This window comes from Austrofundulus limnaeus, unplaced genomic scaffold, assembly GCF_001266775.1.
Source record: "Austrofundulus limnaeus strain Quisiro unplaced genomic scaffold, Austrofundulus_limnaeus-1.0 Scaffold1075, whole genome shotgun sequence".
In the NCBI taxonomy this organism is placed as follows: Eukaryota; Metazoa; Chordata; class Actinopteri; order Cyprinodontiformes; family Rivulidae; genus Austrofundulus; species Austrofundulus limnaeus.
Window position 1 is genome coordinate 94,806 of NW_013953477.1, and position 3,936 is coordinate 98,741.

A 3,936-nucleotide genomic window follows, 5' to 3' on the forward strand; every position below is an offset into this window, starting at 1 on the left:
GTTGTTTGTTGTTTCCTGTTGTTTATTGTTGTTTGTTGTTTCCTGTTGTTTACCGTTGTTTGTTGTTTCCTGTTGTTTATTGTTGTTTGTTGTTTCCTGTTGTTTACCGTTGTTTGTTGTTTCCTGTTGTTTATTGTTGTTTGTTGTTTCCTGTTGTTTACCGTTGTTTGTTGTTTCCTGTTGTTTATTGTTGTTTGTTGTTTCCTGTTGTTTCCTGTTGTTTATTGTTGTTTGTTGTTACCTGTTGTTTACCGTTGTTTGTTGTTTCCTGTTGTTTACTGTTGTTTCCTGTTGCTTCCTGTTGTTGTTTACTGTTGTTTATTGTTGTTTCCTGTTGTTTATTGTTGTTTCCTATTGTTTCCTGTTGTTTACCGTTGTTTGTTGTTTCCTGTTGTTTATCATTTTTTCCTGTTGTTTCCTGTTGTTTACTGTTGTTTCCTGTTGTTGTTTCCTGTTGTTTACTGATAAACTAATTGGCAGATTGAGGCTGTTTAAACAAAGTTCCCAGAAGTTGCTGTGTTTTTCTCAGGTGACCCGTGAAAAGGAGCCGTTTGAGACAGAGTCTGAGGATGAAGAAGAGATGAAGGTTTCGGCCCCCTGAGATGACCTTCTCACCCCCCTGAGACCCCCTCCTCCTCCTCGGCCCGACCCGCTGCACGTCAGCTGCCATCGGGGGAAGGGAACGAGGAAACGCTCCGATGGGCGCTGCTAAGTCATGCAGGAGGGAGGAGACGAGCTGTCAGACTCCCATCATCCTCTGCTCTCCCCGGAGGCAGCAGGAAGTCCACAGAGTGGACAAAATAATAAAAACACTTCAACAGACTTTAATCCCGTTGGATCCACCTGCGGACACCTCTTTGGACAAAGTCCTAATTCCACTGTTTCACCTTAAAAACAACTTTCAAAACTTGTCATTTTTCAGACCAAAGCTTCAATTTATCAAGAAAAGTTTCTGCAGAAAATCTGAGTCTGATGTTTGTCCTCTCTGTGAAGCTTTCAGACCTGCACTTTATTCATCAAAACCTTTTTTTTTTTAAATAAAAAGGTTTTTCTTTCGGCTGCTTCCTCCTGCAGGTCACCACAGCCTGAAACATTGGAGAGTTTAAACAGGACCTGGTATACAAAACTCACTTTTTTCAGTTTTTGTTTTACTTACATTTGGGTCTGTACTGCTTCTAAAACAGTCCAAGCACCAAAAATAAATAAATAAATAAATAAAATAAAATAATAATATATAAAAAATGCACTCATAGGTATTTTTATTATAAGTAAATGTATTTTTTGTGTTTTGAAATGAGCTGTTTTCAAACACCAACAGTTTGGGACATCACAAACTGTACTCCAACCCACCCCAACCTGAGCCCAGCCCCTCACCTGGCAACCCAAGGTGGCGCTCCGCCCACTTCTTCCCAGGATGAAGGTTTGTTCTGCTGTTTTTACAACAGACTTGGAGAACAGAGATGTCTGCATTGTTTTTATTTTTAATGGCAATGTTCAAGCAATACTGCCAAAGAAAGTTGTAGATTGTGTAAATAATTTCATGATAAACTTTGGAAACTAAGCAGGATTTACTCAAGTACTTTCTACTGAAAGGAAACTTCTGTCCCTTCAGTTCCTCACAAATCTGCAGATGATGGTGAAGTCAGTGWTGTCTTGTGTCCTGTGTTTTCACCGGACCCTCAGGAAGCAGTGACAGAYGTGCACCAAGGCGCCTGACTTTGGTCTGTCCCTAACCAGCCCTCACCTGAGTTGGATGTACTACAGCAGTACCATAGTTCTAGCCTGGTAAAATCCAGCCCCTTGTTTTTCAATTTGTAGCAGCCATTTTCACATCTGAAGTGCTAATTTGAACGCCATGTTGGGAGGGCGGAGCTAATGTAAACAAAAGGCTGTCAGGGTGTTGCCAACAGCTTCTTTGCATAAACATCTGGTTCTGAAGTGAGCTCAGAACAGGCAGAACTGACCTGTGAAATCTCATCATCTGAAAATTATTTTGTGTTTTAAATCTAATGAACATGTTTTGAATAGTCTACAGATGTGTCCTAACTTGTTCTATGAACCCATATTAGGTCACCTTTAACGTTTAAATTGGACTTTTTTAAATTGAGCTTTAACGCTTGTTAATCAAGAACCTTTAATTTGTTAAAACATTGTTCAAAGTTTCCTGCAGCAAATATAACAAAAAAGCATCTCCTAAAGTCTCAGTACAAATCTATAGTTGGTATAATATGCTGCTGTGTCTGCTGGAAGAGATGGAAAAAAGAAGCTCAAAGGATATTTAGGCTGTAATACTGAAGGCTGATGTGTTTTTAAGGTTGTTGTGGAGCCACAGCTTGAAAACCTTCATTTGTGGAGACAAAGCCACCRGTTGATCTGACAGACTTGAATTGTTTATTCCATTTGGATGTGTTGAATGGGAGGCAGGAACAAGAGGCAGAAAGCCGACTTTAAGGTAGAAGCGAAGGCAGCATCCTTCAAGCTGAAAGACAAAGTGGAGCTAATGAAAKGCAGCAGCGGTGTAATGCTGTGTGACTGATACCGGCCTCACTGTCAGCCCCGTTCTACTGGGAGAAGTGGGATGATGACAGATGAATTAGTGTGCTGACAGTCGGCGTGGAGGGACGGGTAATTGTTGCTGAGAGATGGAGAGTGTTTTCTGTCTCGTGCCGCGTTAGACGAAGCCAATCAATCAGAGCTCAGAGCGGCTCTGAAGTCTGCGACACCACCAGCTCCTTGTTAGTGCTCTATGCWGGAGTCACACTCGCTGAGGTTATTTGGCTGCTGAGGTTGTCACGGCTGATGCTGGTGGGGGGGATCTTGGTGTCTCTGTGGATCACAGAGCAGCGCTGACCCCATCACAGATACATATATGAACCAATTCTCTGTCTCCATGTTGTCCCCTCAGATCTTCTACACAACCTGAACAAGTCCCTGCCTCACTTATCTGAATCTGCCCATCTCTGTCTCTGATTATAGTGTGTCCTCCTGCTGGTGAAGCTTTACCCTGGTCTTTGTCCCTGTGCTGTCCATGTAGTGTCAAAAAAGGTGTGTCCAACAGGTAGTGTCCAACATGTGGTGTCAAACATGTAGTGTCAAACATGTAGTGTCAAACATGTAGTGTCAAACATGTAAAGTCAAACATGTAGTGTCAAACATGTAGTGTCAAACATGTAGTGTCAAACATGTAGTGCCCAACATGTAGTGTCAAACATGTAAAGTGAAACATGTAAAGTCAAACATGTAGTGTCAAACATGTAGTGTCAAACATGCAGTGTCCAACATGTAAAGTCAAACATGTAGTTTCAAACATGTAGTGTCAAACATGTAGTGTCAAACATGCAGTGTCCAACATGTAGTGTCCAACATGTAGAGTCAAACATGTAGTGTCAAACATGTAGTGTCAAACATGTAGTTTCAAACATGTAAAGTCAAAAATGTAGTGTCAAACATGTAGTGTCAAACATGTAGAGTCAAACATGTAGTTTCAAACATGTAGTGTCAAACATGTAGTTTCAAACATGTAAAGTCAAAAATGTAGTGTCAAACATGTAGTGTCAAACGTAGTTTCAAACATGTAAAGTCAAAAATGTATTGTCAAACATGTAGTGTCAAACATGTAGTTTCAAACATGTAAAGTCAAACATGTAGTGTCAAACATGCAGTGTCCAACATGTAGTGTCCAACATGTAGAGTCAAACATGTAGTGTCAAACATGTAGTTTCAAACATGTAAAGTCAAACATGCAGTGTCCAACATGTAGTGTCAAACATGTAGTTTCAAACATGTAAAGTCAAAAATGTAGTGTCAAACATGTAGTGTCAAACGTAGTTTCAAACATGTAAAGTCAAACATGTAGTGTCAAACATGTAGTTTCAAACATGTAAAGTCAAAAATGTAGTGTCAAACATGTAGTGTCAAACGTAGTTTCAAACATGT